A 20418-nucleotide genomic window follows, 5' to 3' on the forward strand; every position below is an offset into this window, starting at 1 on the left:
TTGTTCAATAGAAAGGGATGAGGAGGGAATAGGATTTTGTTGGTTTATTTCATAGGAAACGGCATCGGAATAAGAGGCACAAGAAAGCAACATTTGAAAATATGGTTTGCATTAAAGACTTATTTAGTGAATAAAGTACATGGAATTAAAGAATCCCCATGGCTGTGCAATTCATGAAGTGAATGACAACAAGCAACAACTAGAAGTTCTCCAACTTTTAAAGCATCCTATTAGTTTGGAGGTGGGAATTTAACTGGATACAGGGGAGAAAGTTATGGTCATTACAAAGAGTATGGTGGGAAAAAGAAAAACACTACAGCAGCAGAACTTCATCCCACCTTAGCCAATCCCTCTTTTAAACAACAATAACAGGACACACAAACTGCTTACAGCTACTTGAACCCAAGGCTTTCACTAGACTGCAGAAGACTCAAAGACTAGTTGTGACTTCAGAGAGCTTTAACTCCAGAAAAAAAACCCCACCTCGTACATATTTTTAATTATAAAGCAACAAGTAAACTCTTCTCACTCTAAACATACATACCTAAGCACATCACTCATGTGTATTTATGCGTGTATTTATATACTTTTGTGCATCAACAGCGCTCATTCCACACTTCTACGCACCTGCCCGTCCACACCCCCGAGCCGCGGATTTTACGCCGCCACAAGCGGAGCCGGGAAGCGCCTCGGAGGGTCTGGGAGCAACGAGCGGGGGTTCGGCCCCGCAGGGACCGCGCCCGCCGGAGCCGGTGCCGCCCGCCGAGACTCAGGCTGGGAGCACAGACGTGCCCCGGGGGCGCGGCCGGGAACGGGGAGCCGCGGGCAGCGGGACCGGGGGACGGCACCGGGGAGCCGCGAGCGGCGGCACCGGGGGTTGGAGCGGAGCTGCCGGGAACGGGGAGCCGCGGGCGGCGGGACCGGGGGACGAGATGAGCGGCCGGAAACGGGGAGCTGCGGGCAGTGGAACCGAGCGGATCGGCCGGGAACGGGGAGCCGCGGGCGGCGGGACCGAGGGACGGAAGGGATGAGCGGCCGGGAACGGGGAGCCGCGGGCGGCGGGACCGAGGGACGGAAGGGATGAGCGGCCGGGAACGGGGAGCCGCGGGCGGCGGGACCCAGGGGCGGGTCAGCTGTTCCCGCGCCCGGCGCGCGCCCCCCGCGCCTTTCGAAACGCGCGCCAAGCCCGCGCGCTGCGCGCGTCTGGACGCTACCACTGCTGCTTCCCGAGCGGGGGGCGGCCGGTCGCGCCTTCTTTCCCCTCCTTCTGAAAGAACGGCGCCGCTGAAGGGACAGTAGCAAAGCTCCTCGTTAGACACGAATGGGAAAAGCGTTGCTTTGGCGGTTGCTCCTGTGTTTTTGTTAATTTCTGCTCATGTATTGCAGAAAACGCCCCTGCTTTCCTTCGTGATTGGTTACGCCCAAGGCGCCCTTCGTCACAAGACCCAGCCCATGTGTTCCCACCACACTTGACCGGCGGGAAACATGAAGCCTGCAGAGAACCCGGCTGCCTAACGAGGCGGAACCCTTTCCGCGTGAGAGCTGGGAAGAGGTGCTGGGGGGAAGGTAAATCGAGTGTCGCCGCGGGGAGGGCACATGGGGGCGGTGAGGGAGGGGGGCGGCGGGGCCGGCGGCGAGGGGCTGTTCCTCGGGCCCCCTTTGCCGGGTGGGGGTCTCTCGGGCCGGGCCCGGGCCCGGGCCCCTCTGCCGGGCGTCCCTCGGCAGCTCCTGACGCGGTCGGGTCTGTGCGGGTCTCCCATGCTTCCGATAGAGCACCCCGGGTTATGCGGTAACGAGCCGCTGCCATTCACGATCGCGCAGCCGGTGATGCGATTCGAGGTTTAAGGCAGCCCCCGGTGCGGAGCAGCAGCGCGGGGTTTGCGGGCGCTGGACAGAGCAGGGAGCGCTGTTGGGGGAGCGATTTGCCCGTAATTTGACATTCCAGGCGCACTGGCCCCTGCGGCGCCAGTGTCGGTGAGCTGTTGTTGTCTCCCCGCAGGAAAGCGGAGCGTGTGTTCCTGGTGTGATGCTTTGACTTCAGGCATAGAGAAGGAACAGATTTCCAAGCGTTTGTATGTTGGAGGGCTTGGCCATACGGTGTCTAAGGCCGAACTGGAGGAAAGATTTGAGAAGTTTGGGCATGTTTTGGATGCAGAAATTATTACCAGAAAAGATGATCAGGGTATGTTTTGTTTTATCTTTTCAAGGTTCATTGCTTTTCAGTTTGAAGCGTGAAATGGAATTTTTGCTTCAGAGTCACTTTATTTTCACAAAATAGCTTAATTTTCAGTTTTAAAGGAAACACTGATATTACACAGAAGTTAACTGGATGTTTGTCATTGATCAGGGAACCCTGTGAAAACTTTTGCCTACGTCAGTGTCAGCATTTCTGATGCCGAGCTTAGAAAGTGTAAGTACATCTTTCTGGTTTTTACTTGTTGATGTTTTTGAGCCAGGTTGTTTTACTGATAACACATCTGATGTCACAACAGGATGTGGTCAAGGTAGAGCTTGTTTTATTCTGTTGCCTTCTTTAAGCTTCAATTTTATGGGTACCTTTCAGGTACAAACTTAAACCAAGTGAGCAGTGAGGTGTAATATCACGCTAAAGAAACGTCAGCCTGTCATAGAAGGAGGTGTAGTGAAGTCTGGGCTGTGCTTCTTTAACGTAAAAAATACTTATTTTCCCATCTCGTTGTTTTGCAGGCATGTCAATTTTAAATAAAACAAAATGGAAAGGAGGGACACTGCAAATTGAGTTGGCCAAAGAAAGCTTTTTGCACAGGTAAAAATCAGTTTTTAAAAATGCGTGTTGCTGCTCAAGTTACCCCTCTTCTGTTTATCTGATAATATTATGGCTGTGCTTTCATCTTCTACACTCTTTCAGTTTTCATAGAGAGTGGTGGAGTGTTGATGCATGTGTGATACTGCAACGTGATTTATGTTGTTATTCCCTTAAAGGGAACGTCAAGGTGTTGATTCCTTGAGCAGTGGGTGGTTGCTGTTCTGTGGGAGGGGGTCCCTGCCAGCTCGAATCCAGCACATGGGCTTTATTTAGTAGAGTACTTTTCCCATGTCTGATGTACTTCTTGGTACAGGCTTGCCACAGAGGGGGAGGAAGCAAAGCTGCAGAAAGAAAAGCCACAGAGAAATAACCAAGCATGTCTGTTGGAATCACTGAAAAAGGCTGGAGTTGTGGACTTCCACATGAAAGCAGTCCCGGGTACAGAGGTGCCAGAACACAAGGTATGCTGGGGGAGATGTGTAAGAGAAGTAAACCAAGAAAAAGCAAGCTCATTATATCTAAATTTATGCTAAATCTCTGTGCCTTATGTAAAGACATGTAATTATTGGGGGTGACAGTCCAAGTTGTGAAAAGTGGGCTGAAGAAATACCTCCTGTAGAGACAAGGAGAAGGCTCCTGTTATTCAGAGAGAGTGCTCAGGCATTGGAATGGGCTGCCCAGAGAGGGGGTGGATTCCCCATCCCTGGAGGTTTTTCAACTGAGCTTGGCCGTGGCACTGAGTGCCATGATCTGGTAAAGGGACTGGTGTTGGACCAAGGGTTGGACTTGACGATCTCAGAGGTCTTTTCCAACCCAATCCATTCTATGATTCTGTGATTCTTTGCAGTGACTGGAAATAATTGTGATCTGCTTGTCCCCTCTCGTGGTGTTAAATCAGGAAATGCTTTGTTCCTTGTGTATGTTGGGAATTTGCATAAGCCTGTAGCATAATGTACATTCATGTCACCCTTAAAAGCTTGTAAAGAGACTGTGTGACTTACTTTTATACAGCACATAATTTTTGGTGGCTGGGCTGTCAGGAACTGCTCTCTGTGCTTCACATTCAGGATTAGGGTCTGCACGTGCTTACAAGAGGAAGATTAAAATCACTGAACATGCAAATTAAGACAGGAAAAATAATATTAATTGGAAAGTTTTGAAAATTATTTGCAAAGCACAGAATGGTGTTAGAGGGATTTTTGTGTGTGTGTGGCAAAGGGGAAGAGAGCAAAATAATAGTGATTCTGTCTGTGCAGTGGCTGCTGTTAACTCATAAACCAGAAGCCATATATTAGACATAGTACTTGCAAAGTAAAGAAATTTACTACTTTGTTATCATTCTTTATTTGCAGGTCGTAGAAGTTTGGGGTTTTGGTTGGCTTTGGGTTTTGTTGTTTTTGAGAAGGAAGCTGGCTAAGTTGCACAGTACGATTATATCTCACTAAAGAGCATAAACAAAAATGAATTAGTCACAGATGGTTCTTTTATTAGTAGTTCTGTTATCCAAGAACAAACATCTTTCTCTGTTCCAGGGTTACTTCCACTCTCTTTTTGTTTAACACCGTTTACTTTTCTTTTCCTATAGAAGTGGGTTGTTGGTAAATTTGGCAGAGTCTTGCCTGTCCTCCACCTCAGGAATCCGCAAAAGAATAAAATATCCTTTTCCTACTGTCTGGGCATAGGCACAGTTCCCTTCCTTCTTCTGTCATATGGAGAAACAGTTGCTGAACAGTCTTAATTTTGATTGCTATGTCAGACTCAATTTACTGAATCCCTCAAGTGTGTCTTGCAGTAAATTTGTGTGATTTGGAGCAGTTTCTTAGACTGCACAAGTCAGTTGCTTAAAGACATGAGATGAAAAAGGGCTCCTTGTTGTCCTTTCGTGTAGAATTCAGCCTGTTCAGAAAGACTCGAGTCTGTTTGCTGGAGGAATCTTGTTTTAATTCCTTAACTCAGACCAACGTTGTGAAATATGACCCCTCAAAGTACTGCCATAACCTGAGGAAGCTGGAGCCAGACCGGGCACAAGCAGCTCCTGTGCCTGAGCTCACCCAGCACTTGGAAGGGAGAGATGTCAGTGCAAACAGGAAACGACAAGGAGAGTTCTCTGGGATGAAGAAACCACCTAAAAAACCGAGGCCACTGTGCAGTGAGGCCCTGAATGGAGCAGCAGCTCTGTCCTCTGGGTGCCAGCCCCGTCCAAAACACACCAGCTCACCACAACTCAGCCAGAGATCAAACCCCAAACCCAATGACGAGTTGAAATTGCCTCCATCGAGGAGTCTGGATAGTAAAACGCCAGGCAAAGGTTTATCATCAGATCAGAGGAATGTTAGTGGAGTTACAGCTCGAAATAACACGAGTGTTTCTGACAGTGATGTTGATTCTGAAGAGGAGATCAGAGCCGTGGTAAAGAAAGAGACAGAAAAATGGAAAGCTGGAAATGCTGAGACTGAAAGTGACCCCTTGGAAATCGCTGGGGATGATTTTGGATTAAAATACAGTAGTCACTGGTCCTTAAGCAAGCCAGATGCCATGAAGAAAACCACTAAAGGAAGTTACAAAGAGACTGTGGAATATGGTAATAGTTATGATTCAGCAGGTACAGATGAAATTATTGCTGAAGGTAAAACTCCAGATCCAAATAGCAGCAAAACTGCAATTTTAGAAGATTCTGAACAGATGAAGGTGGAAAGTAAAAAAATCCTAGCTAACAAAAAAAGTGCTTTGTTAAATGACTCATCACTGAAAACTCAAAATGTAGAAGGAGAACACATTGAAAAAAAGTGGAAAATTAAAAAATCCAAAATTGGTGCATTGCAAACTTCAGCAGTTACCAGTACAGCAGAGACAAGTGATAGTGAGAGCTCTCACTCGGAGTCTGAGCAAGGGGAGTCTGAAATCAGTTCTGACTATGAGTCCATGATGCAAAACTGTTACCGCTTAGACCTTTCCTTACATGACTTAAAAGCATTGGCTGCCAAAAACACTGGGACACCTGCAGAGGAATCTGATGGTGCACAGAGTTCTGCTCAGTCCCCTGCTGAAGAAAATCCTAAGGGTAATGCAAATAAACCAAAACTTCCTAAATGTCACCCTGCAGATAAAAAAAAAAAGCATCTCTCCTGACGATGTGCTGGCTGATATTTTAGCAGGGGAGAATAAGGAAAGCTCCAAGGGACAAAATAATTCACGTTTGAAATATCAGCCCTTCAGGGGAATGGGGTCCCTTTGTGTGAAAGAGTCAACTAAGGACAGTACTGGGTTAAAAAAGGGGTCTGTAGGTTTAGGACTTGGAGCTTGTGTATTTTCTTCTGGGGAGGAGTCATCTAAAAGACAGCCCAAGAACCATCCATTGTGTGCACTTCAAGTCAGCAGTAAAAAGAGACAAAATGTGCCCAGTGAGCAGCATGAGGCACCGTCACCTGGTGCCTCCTCAGCAGATGAGAGACATCAGCCTGTTTCCAGGCCATGTTTACAGGGGAAGAAAAAAGACAGGAGTTCTCCACAAGACCACAGTTCAGAGCATGGAGCTGCCTCTCCCAGCCTTGATCAGAGTGACAGTGAGAGCAGTGACAGGGACAGCAACGCTGCAGGGGCTCTGAAACACGTTAAACGGCAACGGGAGAGCCCAAAACTGCTTTCCAAAAAAATGAAGATGAATGTAAGCAATAAAAAGCCAGAACGCGAAGCTAATACATGTGAGAACAGGAAGACAAGCCTTCCAGAAGATAAGGAGCTTTGTCTTCATGCTACTGCTTCAAAGGAATCTGCAAGAGACAAACAGGAGCAGGACAACCAGAGGAGGCTGGCGGCTCTGGAGGAGAGACACAGGGAGAGAGAACTCCAAAAGAAACTCATTCAAGGAGCACTTTCGAATCTGGTAATTACACTCACAACTTTTATCTGAATAGTCCAGAGTACAAGGAAAAGGGTAATTAATGTATGTGAATTAAGATTCCTAAAAATCATAGTCTGGATCTTCTGATACATTGCCAGTTTTGAGTATATACAAAATCCTGCATACCTCGTCCCTGGAATGCCTCTGGAGTTGCAGGAGGAATAGCAGAGGTCATGGAAATGCCTTTTAGATACTTCTGTATTAGTGCAGCAAGTACTTGCTGTGTTTGACCTGACATTTCCCCCTTTCCTAGGACGGCCAGCCAGCAGGGAAGCACAAACACATCCTATTCGATTCAGACACGGAAAATGAGACGTTGAAAAAAGACGCAAGTTTGGGAAATATGCCTGGAGAAGTAAGTGTTATTAGGCAAAAGCCCTGTGTGACCATGCCTTTTGTTCTGAAGATTAGATTTCCTAGTGAAGTGCCAGAGAAATGTAGGTAAGTTTTGAATTAACATCAGACAGGTTTGACAGTACTTAACCATTCATCTGAGAAAGCTTGAGAGCTTGGAGAATTTGGAAGGAGTTTGAGATTGGTACAGAAGGTATTCTAACTTAGAAGAGAAAGAACTTCTGTATAATTAGTGTTGAAATTCCTCTGCTTTTAGGCAAAGGCAGGGGAGGAGATTGGGCTTGAGCAGTACAGAAGTATTCTGCTCTTTCTGAGACTGGATGAACTGCTAAGGCAGTATCTTGTTTTTGTTGAGCTCCAAAGAACTGTGTAAGGTTTCGTCTTTACTATCATTAGCAGACTCCTCATGATTTTACTGCCATGGTTTAGTACAATTAAATACTTATTTTTTTCTCAAATAGAACTTCTTATCTATGACATTTTTTAATCGCATCTCTGCTAAAACTTTAAAGCATTGGGTTTGCTTTTGTTGGGATTTTGCCTTATAAATGTATTGAGATTAGGACCATTATCGTTATTTAGCCATTGACATTTTTACCTTCCTTGATGTAATCAGAAATTTGCAATTTTTTAACTGTTGTAAAATCTGAGTTGCCCATTTGTAATGGTTCTACCCATGGCTTCCTCAGTAACCACTGTATCTAAGGAAGTTACAAGTATTCCACATGTGTCTTCCACATAGTAGGGGAGGAGGGGTTTTTGGTTTTGGTTGTCCCTTTTTCCTTGGCCGGGGTTGCTGGTGGGAGAGGCTGGAGTCTGATCCCTTCGGTTGCTGGTGGTTCTCCTGTCCTGGGTGAGATTGTTTCATGCTTGTTCCCCTTCCTTGAAGTTTTTAATTGTGTTTGTCTGTTTCATTTGGGTTTTTTTTGGTTTGGTTTTGTTTCTTCCCAATTTTCTTGTTGATCAGTCCCCTTTTCCCTTTCCCCTGGGGGTGGGATCCTACGTACTGTGTACACAGTGTGATTGTGAATGTTAGAAAATATAATTTCTTCTTTTTATTCATTTCAGTTTCTTTTGAGTTAATTTCTTTTCAGTGTTTCTTCCGTTTGCTGGGGAGGCTTTTGAGAGGGGGGAAGGGGGGCCAGTCGAGAGTTGGTAAAAAGCTAGGCTAAACCTGGACACCATTACGTGGATATTTTGCCCATGATGAAATGGAATAATCATAATTTTAATTTTATAATTATAAACCAGAGTTGCACGAGGTGTGTATACAAGATAAGATTGGCAGCATGTTGATCAGTGCTGGAAATGCACAGGGTTGTGCAGGAAATCCACTTTTTCAGGAAAACTGGAAAGCACATGGACAAAGTTGGTACTGATTTATATTCTCAGATGTAAATAACCTCCTTCTTTTGTTTTTCCTTTTTGTTTAACAAAGGATACATCTGCTCCCAAGCCTTCAGGCAAACTGTTTGACAGCAGTGAGGACGAGGAAGACAACACGGACAATGAACGATTCATAATTAAGCCACAGTTTGAAGGCAAAGCTGGGGAAAAAGTGAGTGAACCCATCACTGGAATTTAGTTTTCCTCTGAGAGTCTATAGGGCCACTTCAGAGGAACAGAACTGGTAGGCTTGTATTATTACTGAGTATGATTTATATCAATTTACAATAGAATTCCCTTCAACAGAGGAAAGAGTGGCCATGGAGGAAATAATGTGTGGTGTTATCTTTGTATCCAAAGAAATTCCTGGAAAAGGCCTCAAGAGCTAAAGATTATTAGTATGTTGCCATGAAGTATGAAAAGAAAGGGATTGAACGTTGCTGATTTCCTCCTCCAGTGCTTAAGAGCACTTGTTTCATTTGTTTAGCTCCTGAGGCTGCAGTCCCGATTTGGCACCGATGAAAGATTCCGCATGGACGCCCGATTCCTGGAGAGTGACAGTGAGGAGGAAGGTAAAGCTGCCCATACTTCCTGGTTACTGGTAGTAATGGAGCCATATCATGGAGCTTTAGCTTTTGAAGCACCTTATGGCCTCCTTTGGCTTCTTTGGTGATCCCTTAAAAGAAAACCACCCACCTCTGCTGTGGCTCTGCATGGGAAACACCAGGGGTGGCTGTGCTTTCTTAAAGGTGTATGCTGCAAAAGTATTTGGAACAGCTGAGTGAGGCACATGTGCCTAATAAAACAACATTTGAGACTATTTTTAATACAGCATGATATCAGAATGTGTTTATCCACATTGAAAAACTGGGTAAGCGGTGACTTAGAAAAACCCCCTTTTGGATCATTATATTCATTTAAACTGTTTGTTTTGTAGCCATCCTGCAGCCTGTGGCTGATTTGGCAGTCTTAAGTAGGGTCATTTTTTTTCTTTAGCAGCAGAAGGCAGAAAAGCTGAAAATAGAAAAAGTTTGAATATCCACCCCCAAGAAAAAGAAATTAACCCAGTTTTCAGGATTCAATTTCTTTCTGAAACTTAAATTTTTGCCTCACTCTGCTATTCCCTTCATTGCTTTCATGTGATCTTCTGTAGAGCATCAGCAGTGGCAGAGGGGTTGCAGTTACATGACAGCAGCAGGAAACATGTTAAATACCTGATCTGGCCTTCACATGAAATAGATGCCCAGAACTGTTCTAACCCAAGATTTTCTACAGTGCAAGGGACAAAGTCTCTGAGTAGCTTTTAGATAAAGGAAGCGATGTGTTGATAGACGTGAGCTCTGCTAGTACTGTAGTGATACTATGCATCAAATATCACAGGCTCAGCAGGGAAAATATAATGTATTTCTTGTTATCTTAGCAGAGACAAAGAGCTTGAAGGCAGATGAGGAAGACGAACTTGCTGCAGAGAAAAAGAAAACTCTGCAGATACTGGGAAGCCTCTTGAACATCAACCTGGAACAGCCTAAGCCAAGTAAAACAGCAACAAGTGCCAAGAAATTCAAGTATGAATCATCTGCCATCAGTGAAGGAGTTCTAGGGTGGCTTCAGTTTTGCCGGTGTTTCCTAACCAAAATTTCTGCCTAGATGGCTGAGGAAAGTACTTCCTTTCTTGTGTGTATTTGAAGTCAGTATTTAATGGAATTCCCAGGCACTGACTAGCAGGGACTTTCTAAATGTCAATTACATTTTGGAGAGATTTTGGTGAAGAAGCCAATTTGAATTTGTATCCTACTGTAAAGGTTTGGGGTAGCTTTCATTTGAGCCTTTAGAGTGTCTCATGGTTTCTCTTTGCCTTTCTATTTTCTTAGAGACATTAATGCCCTCCGTTACGATCCCACCAGACAGGACCACGCAATTTTTGAAAGGAAACCAAGTACTACAGAAAAGGAGAGGTAATATTACAGCTTGGTAACTATAGTTGTGATGTTTCTCCCCTTAGAGAGAAGCCTATGGCAGCAGACTGAGTTTGAAACTACGCAGACTGCTATTTTCTCTTTAGTCCTCCCTGTGATTGCGGAAATCAATATACAATAGGAATTGTGAGCACTAAAACCGGCATGCAGTGTCATCTTTTCTTTGTAGTCCATCTACTCTCTGCATGCCATTTTCTGTCCTCACTGAAGGTGAGAAAGGTCAAGTCATGGACTTGAAGATTTGAGAAGTTTTCAAGAGACATGTGTATTAGCTCTTATCCTGTGAAAAAGCATATTAGCTCTTAACATTTCTTTTGCCAGAAGAGAAATCTGTCCTAAGTATCTTCATTTATGAACTACCACATGTTAAGTGAAAAGTCCCTTAATGATGTGGGTAATAAAAAGGAGGCTTGTTCCTGCCTTTAGAATCAAAGCTCAGATGTTTCCCCTGCACTGCTCTCTCCCTTAAAAGTGAACTCCTCATCAATGTGCATGGCTGAGTTTAGGAAAACATCAAGAGCCAGGTGGCTCTTTCTTTTAAAAACAGCTGTGTTGTGTTACTGTCCTCAAACAATCCCATTTCAGTAAAGCTAAAAGGAAGAAGAAGAAGAAAGAAGAGAGTGAGAAACTGCCTCAAGTGTCTGAAGAAGTCTATTATGATATTGCTGCTGATTTAAAAGACTTATTTGGATCTTCAAAGAGCCAATCAGAGAAACGTGAGGGAATACCCTGGGACAAAGATGATGCAGAAGACTCTGCCCCACCTGACCATTTGGAACCTGTCTCTGGGAATAACACAGCTCAGGAGCCGAGTGGTTTCAAGTTTTCCTTCTTTGGAGACACAGTGAAGTCAGGTGTAAAAGAAGGTAAGAGCAGGACAGTGCAATTTCTAGTGAATGGCTCATGTCAGGCACTGTGCAGGATTACGGTGCCTAGGAATTCAGAATCCAGGGCATTTTCAGAGGCAAAAGTGAGTAATGAGGCAGAATCATTATGATCTTCAGTTACACTTGCCAGGATTGTGGTAGCTCAGCTTGCGCCCCAGGAATCTTGAAAGGGATGTTTTGAGAAAGAACGATTATTTATTTGTTTTTTTTAAACAGTGATGGACGTTGTTGTCATCCCCTACATTTCTCAGACAGGGAAAAAGGTGATATGCCAAGTCAAAGTTTCACACAACCCAACAAGATTTGAAATCAAAGGTGTGTTAATGGAGTAATGTGAGCAAAAGCAAATCTGGAGTTGACGCCAAGAACATTCAAGATTGCTTTATTATTTACTTAATTTTCTTATTGTACCTTTAGAAAATTGAAACTGAATGACCCATGACTATAGGGGATATAAGTGTTACACACTCAAGATTAAAACATACTGAATTAAGTCAGTCAGTAAGGTAGGAAACAAAACAAACCATGTGAAGTTAAATGAAAGATTTAAAACAAACAAAGCCTCCCACATTTTTGTTGACTTCAGAAAGGATTCACTGTTCTGAATGCACTAATAAAGGTTTCAGGATATGAAAGAGACCCCCAGAACAAAGTGAAAAATACCTGAGCAGAGATGTAGTTCAGAAAGCCCGAGAGGGGGAGGTTTTCATCCTTCTTAAATCTGCTTTTCCAATGTAAGTTCTTCACTGGGAAGTAGGGTTTTTTGCTGGCAAGTAGAGGAATAATCTGATTTTTTATTTCAATTGTGATAATCTTGCAGAGCCCTACATCCTTGAAACAATAAAACCTGCAAAAGTCACATGGCAAGAAGATCCACGTTTCCAGGACAGCAGTTCTGAGGATGGTGATGAGCCAGAGGCATCAGAAATTGAAAAGGATCAAGAAATGCAAGTTGTATTTGTTTTCTATTTGGTTGTAGTAATTTGCTGCTGTGAGAATAGCAGCACTCAGGTCCTGGGAAACTGCTGTCTTCATTCCACATCTCTGAGCAACGGAAGTTATCCTGGAAAACCATTCCTTGCTGCACAGAGTGTAACAGTGAAACATCCCAACAGCCCATTTGCTTTGACCTTGAGTATAAAAATACAAAAGCTGAGTTTGTGGTTGAACACTGGAGAAATTAAGTGGGTAATTTTGGTTCAACCCAAACCAGGTTTGGTTTGGCCAAAAGTCAGAGACATAGTAAATTTTCTTTTATAAAAGGGTCTTTTTTATAGGAGACCAAATTTGGTTACTGTGGAGGAATGTTCTTCCATGCATTCTGTTTCTCTGAAGCACTACAGCTTTAACTTGCATTAATGGAATTTGACAGTAACTTTCTTGATGTTAAAGTTTCCTTGTGTTTGTCCAGGTTTCTTTGCTTGCCACAAAGAGAAAGTACAAGATTTTTCTTCTTCTCCAAAGACGATGAACGACTGAGAGGTACAACAGAACTTACTCACTGTCACTCCTTTTTTGGTTTCTTTCAAAAGTCTTACTGAAAGTCAGGGAAGAAGTCCTGTCTAGTTATTTGTTCTGTAACACAGGTGAGAGGTTTAAGGAAAAAAATAAATTGCAAGTTTTCATTCGTATTTGTGGTCTAAATTGAGGTAGAATCCCATGACAAACTGCTGGTAACAAAAACGCTGACCATCTGTCTTGCTTCCATTTTTTTTCAGAGAATTGCCTAATATGTACCTGGCCTTTTAGGGCTTACCAAAAAAAAATCACAAATGCCTTTCAGGCATATATATCATCATTAATTTTTTCCTGTTCTTCTGGTGTTACTATTCATAGCGTTGAATATTCTTATTAGCCACTTATGTCCACATCGTTCTTGATTCTAATTAATGTGGATTTTTTTTCTTCTGAATATAGTGAATTTTGTATTTAAAAACAAACAAAACAGCAGCAAAAGGAAACATTCACAGCCTCGAACAATTCCACAGACCACAACAAGAATTGCTTCTGATATTTTATGCAGTAACTTATCAGGACAGTCTCAAATAATGTTTTTTTCTTGAGACATATGAGGTAACAGTCATGAACTGTCTTGCTGTGTTCATACAATTAGTGCACTGAAATCTTCCAGCCTGTCTGATTTACAGGCCCTGTTGAAAGTGAGACCTCAGTCCTCAGCAGGCATGAATGTTCTTGGGAGATGTGGGGTAATGGTGCTGAGCTCTTAATGAAACAGGTGCAATTTCACTGCAGTTCCTATCTTGGCATATTAACTGCTGCTGCCTTTTGTTTTCTTTAGTACACAGGGCAGTAGTTCAGAGCATTTCTGTTGGAGCCAATCATGTTGTGGGGGATAAGAGATTATGAATGATAGGAAGAATATGAAGGATAGACCTTCTGACTTGATTGCTGTCTTGCTCATGAGTTTTACAAACAGCAGCATTTTCAGAAGTGTTTAAGGAAATCAATTTGTTCTTTTTTGGGCAGAGGGCCCAAAGTTATTTTGTAGATCAGTTGATCTCAGTGAAGAACAAGATGGTTGGGAAGATAGACGAAGATTATTGATTGAGGTGAGTATTTAACATCTCTTCCTTGGTAACTGTGGGCATGAGGAGGGAACACGGCTGCTTATTTGCATGAAGAATTAAGTTCAGAACCTCTAGAAAGGCTGGCAATTTTGTAATTGCCGAGGAACTAAACTTCTGTAGTATAAAAGTGTGCATAACACCATGTTATGATGTCCCGTCAGGTAAATTAGTGAATCTCTGTAATGTACAGGACCAGTTACTTAAGTGTATGTAAAAATACAGGTGAATCTAGAAACTTGTATTAATCATTATTATTTTTTTCATAATTTTATGTTGTATTTTAAATATTTCCAGGAATGCAGGAAGAAGCATAAGGATGCAAAAAGGAAAGTGAAAGCAAAACAATAAATATTTCTTATTTTACTGATCAGAAATGTTTCATATTTCTTCTTTGAAGAAGCTGCCAAACAATGTTACTTTCAAAACCCTTTCAAAAATCTAACAGGAAAGAATATTGGCAAAAACTGCTAAGACTTTGTTTCTAAATAGGGACATGTTTATTTTCAGTTTGATGTTTGTTCCATGTTTTGGGGTTTTGTATGTATGTATATACATATAGAAATACATATATACATATGGTTTAAATGTGACGTGCTGCTTTGTTCGATTTCTGGTAATTATATCATATAATGAAGATCTTCTGCTGTGTCCTCTGGCTCCACTGCTGAAGGCTGAGAAAGAACAGATACCTCTTTCTCTGTAAGATTATATAACTTGTATTCTGCCTAACATAATAGAGAGCATATTTTAGATTGATTTACAAATATTTGGACTGTGTTATTTCTAGGGTGAAAGTTTCCCAGAAGTTAATGAAAATACATACATAATAGACATATATATATACCCATCTATATATGCGTATGTGCATAAATATGTATGTATATTTACATGCATATATAACAGGTTTATGAAATGAATAATTTGTATTTGTTCACAGAGCTGAATTTTTACTTTTTTACTGAGTTTTTATATTTATAAATACAGGGGACAGATGTTGCTGGTGTTGTATGCTTGGTATGAAATGAATATCTATTCCTGTATGTTATGTCCACTTAGACCTGTGCTGCAGAGGCTCTGCCAAGGCCATCCTGGGCACCTGCTGCCAGGCCCTGCCTGGCCCCAGCCCAGGGACACCCGAGTGCTTTGCCTTTTGCCTGTGTCCAGAGCAGTAGAACTGTCACATTCCCAGCTGTCTCTCAGGCTGGACCAAGCACTGGACTAAGGTAGTGCAAGTAAGATTCAGCCTCTATTGCAAATAAATCAAGGTAAAGTGACTCATTTGAAACAGCAGGAAAGTAACTGTTGATACATCTGTCAAATCAGTAACTTCTATATCAAATTTTCACCTCAAACAAGTAATTTTAAGAGATTATAATGTGTTTAAATTTGTACGTGTGGCTGGGCTTCACCAATGAAGATTTGGGAAGGGCTCTCCTCATGTGGGTGTGCCCTTCCAGCCTGCACAGTGGATTTTTTTGGGGAGGCACAGGGTGCGCAGAACTGGCCCCACCGTTTAAGTCCTAAGGATCATCTGCCATGGCCGAGCAAGCTTGGACTGTGACAGTGAAGTCCTCAGGACTACAACCTACAGCCCCTGATGTTCCCAGGAGGTCTCCCATCCAAGTACTAACCAGGACTGACCCTGCTGAGCTTCCGAGATCTGATGGGATTGGATGTTAGGGTGGAATTTAACTGCCCTCCTGTTTAAACATAGTATTAATAACTGTCCTCACAGCTTTGAATTTAAGGTGGGGGCAAATTATGCTTTCTATTATTGTTGACATAAGACCTGCCTCGGAACCTCGGCTGCCGAGGGGAGGTGTCACAGTGGGTGGTGGGGGCTGAGGCCAATCCCGCCCATATTCCAGGTGCACGCTGCTGATGTCACAGTGGCCACTGTGACCTATGGGGCCAAGGGTACAAAAGGGAACTCTGGGCTCAGGCCCTGTGTCAGTGTTACCTGACAACGCGAGGAGAAGGAAGAGGAGGATAGAGCTGCCCAGGGAGAGCCTCACAGTTTCAGGCTCTCAGCCTGTGCTGCAACGTCGTCCACCTCGCACTTCTCAGAATCAGCAAAGGAGCATCTCAAGGTGACTGTGGTGTTCCTTGACTGGACAAGAGAAGGGGGAGAGGGGCAGAAGCCTCTCTCGTATTTCAGAGCCAGCGGAGAAGAGTCTGGAGCAGACCTCAGTGTTCCAGTGTCAGGGTCTGACCGCTGAGACGCACCATGTCAGACAGGACAGAGGAAGCCCCCGGAGTGAGTGACCCAGGTGAGACCAAAGTGCCCCTCCCACAGCCGGGCAGAGGGGCTGTCAAGGATGGCCAGTGCAGGGCTGGAAGTGGTGGCAGGGGAGGCAGGAGCCATCCAGCCATCTCGGGGCTGGGGCCCTCCTTTGCTCAGCAAGCCGGGCCCAGCTGGGGCAGGAGGCACCTGCTGGGACACCTGTGCCCACAATGGCCCATCCTCTCCAAGGCCTCCAGCCCTGTCCTTCATCCAGGCAGTCACAGAGCAGTCACAGAGCAGCCCTTGGGGTCAATCCCACAGGGATGCTGTCCCCAGCCCCGCAGAGGTGCCATTCCTGGTGCCATTGACTCTCTCCCTTTCAGCATGCCTGCTGTGTAAACGATCAGAGGCTGACCCGGACATCTGTGGGAAAAAACTTGAGAGATGTGGGCTCTGTGCCCACATGTTCTGCCTGGTGAGTTGCTCTCTGGGTTCCCTCCAGCTTTCCAACACGCAGTCCCTGCCACTCTGTCCTTACGAGCGCATCGTCTTTCCTGCAGTTTTTTGCCACTCTCCTTCATCAGCAAGGGAATGAGCGGGTAGGATTCCTGGGCTTTCTCCCAAAGGATATCCTACTGGCTGTCCACCGGCTGGCACAGAAGGTGAGAGCCTGACATGAGCGGGGAGATTTGTACCAGGCGAGGTTTGCTGGAGCTTAGCCCAGACTCCAAGAAAGGAAGACCAGCCCTTGCCAACAGCTCTGGGACCAGGAGGAGACCCCAGGGCTGCTGCTGATGGGGCTGTTGTGCTCTTTCCAGCGCTGCTTCATCTGTGGCCAGAGCGGGGCCACCATCACCTGCTGTGAAATGGAGTGTGACCTGAGCTTCCACCTGCCCTGTGCCAAGGAGGCTGGCTGTGTCACCCAGTACATTACACCGTACAGGTACCTCCTTCCCCCTCCTCTCCACCACCAGGGAGGAGCCCAGCACTTCTCACCCCACCCATCTCTTGTGTCCCCAGCTCCTACTGCCCTGCACACAGACCACAGCAGGCAGTGGAGGCGACTCTCGAGCCAGGCACCCAATGCCTCATCTGCATGGAGCCTGTGGAGGACAGAAAGACTTTCAAGACCATGGTGTGCCCAGAGTGCAAAAGCACCTGGTTCCACAGGGACTGCATCCAAGTAGGAGTAGTTTCCTCACACCCAGGGGAACAGCAGGGGCTCAGCAGCACCAGGGCCTCACTCAGCGCTGCTTGTTTCTCCTGCAGGGACAGGCTCTGTCTGCAGGTATTTTAGCCTTCCAGTGCCCCCTCTGCAGAGGCCATCGGGAATTTCTCATGGATATGTTCAATGTGGGGATCCGAATCCCCTTCAGGTTGGTGTCCTTCTGCCTGGCTCACAACACAGGAGGCTGCAAGTCTTGGCCCTGCACTGCTTTGGGAGGGCCACGTTCAGCTTCTCACAGGAGTTGGAAATGGCACAGTGGAAAGGGCAGGGACTCACCTGCCAGATGCCAGGGCAGGCGGAGCTCATCAGTTTTCCTTTTCCCTGTCAGAAAGCCATTATGGGAGGAAGGCAATGCATTCAGGGACCTGGGAGTGAGGCACCACCAGTGCAATGCCAGAGAGTGTCTTTATCCAGGAGGCAGAGAGGAGGCAGAGGAAGAGGGGTAAGTTGCCAGAGGGGGGCCGTGGGGGGCTCTGCAGAGGATCTGTGCCTTGGCAAGGGCTGAAAGCAGAAGGAGCCTGAAGGAGAGCTTGGCCAGATATCCCATGCTTTTGACACTTTGTCCTCACGGCCATCAATCTTTTTGCTTCCCCAGGCCCTGGGAAATGCTCCTGTGCAGCTCCTGTGCTGCCGAGGGTACCCACAAACGCTGCTCCAGCCTGACAGACAGCGCAACCAGCTGGGAATGTGGCAGTTGTGCTCCTCTGGACACAGGTAAGAGACAAAGCACACAGGTGCCCCTGGGCTGGGGCCATGCAGGGCCTGGCATCAGGTGGCCAGGATGGCTTGGCAGAGCCTGTCTGCTCCAGGAGGGCTGGGGGCACTGCTCTGGCCCAGCCTGCCTTGGGCCTGGGGAGCCCTTGACCTTCCCACTTCCCCTTACAGCCCCCGGGAATGAGTCAGAGCTGGACATCCCTGACCTGGGCACACAGGACAGCAGCTCCTCCACCAGTCCTGGGCCTGACCTCACACAAAATGGCTCCTGCCAGCAAGGTCAGGCCCCAGATCCACAGGGCCAGCGCAGAACTCTGCGTGACAGAACCCATGTGCCAACACCAAGTGCTGGGCAGCGCCAGCCCAGGCAGAGACAATCGGGGACATCCTGCAGGCAAAACTGCTCCCGCCTGCAACATCGGACCCCAGATCCACCTATCGGGTCCACAAGTCCCCATGACAGGAGCCGCGTGAGACCATCAGGTATTGCGAGTCGCACACGTAGCCAGGAAGAAACAGGGACATCGCGCAGGCAAAACTGCTCCCGCCTGCAACGGCAGACGCCAGATCGACCTGGTGGGTCCAGAGGTCGTTGTGACAGAAGATGTGTGAGACCACTAAGTTCTGGGAGTAGCAGCTCCAGTCAGGAAGAAACAGAGGCATCCCACAGGGGAAAACGTCCCCACCTGCAATGGCAGACCCCAGATCGATCTCGCAGGTCCAGAAGTCGACGTGACAGAAGGCGTGCGAGATCACCAAGTGCTGGGAGTCGCGGCTCCAGTGAGGAAGTGACAGAGACATCCCGCAGGGGAAAACGTCCCGGCCAGCAACGGCAGACCCCAGATCGATCTCGCAGGTCCAGAAGTCGACGTGAAAGAAGGCGTGCGAGATCACCAAGTGCTGGGAGTCGCGGCTCCAGTGAGGAAGTGACAGAGACATCCCGCAGGGGAAAACGTCCCGGCCAGCAACGGCAGACCCCAGATCGATCTCGCAGGTCCAGAAGTCGACGTGAAAGAAGGCGTGCGAGATCACCAAGTGCTGGGAGTCGCGGCTCCAGTGAGGAAGTGACAGAGACATCCCGCAGGGGAAAACGTCCCGGCCAGCAACGGCAGACCCCAGATCGATCTCGCAGGTCCAGAAGTCGACGTGACAGAAGGCGTGCGAGATCACCAAGTGCTGGGAGTCGCGGCTCCAGTGAGGAAGTGACAGAGACATCCCGCAGGGGAAAACGTCCCGGCCAGCAACGGCAGACCCCAGATCGATCTCGCAGGTCCAGAAGTCGACGTGACAGAAGGCGTGCGAGATCACCAAGTGCTGGGAGTCGCGGCTCCAGTGAGGAAGTGACAGAGACATCCCGCAGGGGAAAACGTCCCGGCCAGCAACGGCAGACCCCAGATCGATCTCGCAGGTCCAGAAGTCGACGTGAAAGAAGGCGTGCGAGATCACCAAGTGCTGGGAGTCGCGGCTCCAGTGAGGAAGTGACAGAGACATCCCGCAGGGGAAAACGTCCCGGCCAGCAACGGCAGACCCCAGATCGATCTCGCAGGTCCAGAAGTCGACGTGAAAGAAGGCGTGCGAGATCACCAAGTGCTGGGAGTCGCGGCTCCAGTGAGGAAGTGACGGAGACATCCCGCAGGGGAAAACGTCCCGGCCAGCAACGGCAGACCCCAGATCGATCTCGCAGGTCCAGAAGTCGACGTGACAGAAGGCGTGCGAGATCACCAAGTGCTGGGAGTCGCGGCTCCAGTGAGGAAGTGACGGAGACATCCCGCAGGGGAAAACGTCTCCGCCAGCAACGGCAGACCCCAGATCGATCTCGCAGGTCCAGAAGTCGACGTGACAGAAGGCGTGCGAGATCACCTAGTGCTGGGAGTCGCGGCTCCAGTGAGGAAGTGACAGAGACATCCCGCAGGGGAAAACGTCCCCGCCAGCAACGGCAGACCCCAGATCGATCTCGCAGGTCCAGAAGTCGACGTGAAAGAAGGCGTGCGAGATCACCAAGTGCTGGGAGTCGCGGCTCCAGTGAGGAAGTGACAGAGACATCCCGCAGGGGAAAACGTCCCGGCCAGCAACGGCAGACCCCAGATCGATCTCGCAGGTCCAGAAGTCGACGTGACAGAAGGCGTGCGAGATCACCAAGTGCTGGGAGTCGCGGCTCCAGTGAGGAAGTGACAGAGACATCCCGCAGGGGAAAACGTCCCCGCCAGCAACGGCAGACCCCAGATCGATCTCGCAGGTCCAGAAGTCGACGTGACAGAAAGCGTGCGAGATCACCAAGTGCTGGGAGTCGCGACTCCAGTGATGAAGTGACAGAGACATCCCGCAGGGGAAAACGTCCCCGCCAGCAACGGCAGACCCCAGATCGATCTCGCAGG

At 46.9% G+C, this 20418-nt stretch overlaps 1 pseudogene; it reads left to right on the forward strand.

Annotated features, from left to right (window-relative positions):
* The first annotated feature begins 1080 nt into the window (after positions 1–1080).
* On the forward strand, positions 1081–12564 carry LOC139669208 (nucleolar protein 8-like; annotated as a pseudogene).
* Positions 12565–20418: the final 7854 nt, after the last annotated feature.

Source organism: Pithys albifrons, chromosome 3 (assembly GCF_047495875.1).
Source record: "Pithys albifrons albifrons isolate INPA30051 chromosome 3, PitAlb_v1, whole genome shotgun sequence".
Lineage (NCBI taxonomy): Eukaryota > Metazoa > Chordata > Aves > Passeriformes > Thamnophilidae > Pithys > Pithys albifrons.